This window comes from Cariama cristata, unplaced genomic scaffold (assembly GCF_000690535.1).
Source record: "Cariama cristata isolate BGI_N322 unplaced genomic scaffold, ASM69053v1 scaffold17217, whole genome shotgun sequence".
Lineage (NCBI taxonomy): Eukaryota > Metazoa > Chordata > Aves > Cariamiformes > Cariamidae > Cariama > Cariama cristata.
The window spans coordinates 19,038-19,392 of record NW_009625098.1 but is presented as its reverse complement, the minus strand read 5'-3'; the positions used below and the strand labels follow the sequence as shown (position 1 = coordinate 19,392).

General features: G+C 62.3%; 1 protein-coding gene across 1 annotated transcript in view; it reads left to right on the top strand.

Moving 5' to 3' along the window:
* Nucleotides 1-355, top strand: part of KSR2 (kinase suppressor of ras 2) — a gene marked incomplete at its 5' end in the record, with an annotated part of 14,393 nt that overhangs the window by 4,072 nt on the left and 9,966 nt on the right. The gene's annotated exons all lie outside the window — the stretch shown is intronic.

The window sequence follows — 355 nt, the reverse complement described above, 5'->3', positions numbered from 1 at the left end:
CCCAGGAGGCAGGGAAAGCAGCGTCCCGCGCTGCCGAGGGCCAGTGGGCTCCCGGGATGGGCAGAAATTGGGGTTTACGGCTGTGGTCTGCGATGCTACAGGAGCCGGAGCTGCCTGCTGTGTGTTTTAGCATGGGAAGAAGGAGCAGCGCGGCTTTGGGGTGGCCTCAGCATCAGTGAAATAGCCCCCCCCAAAGCTCTTAAAACTGCAGGCTGACTTTCCCCTCAAAAACGTCTCCCTGCCGAGAGCTCCTTCCCCTCACCCCAAAAAGCTCCAGTGAGGAAGAGGATGGTGCCTCCTCCCGATGCTGGCTGACCCCCGGGTCACGGGGTGACCGCAGCAGCTGCTGAGCCTC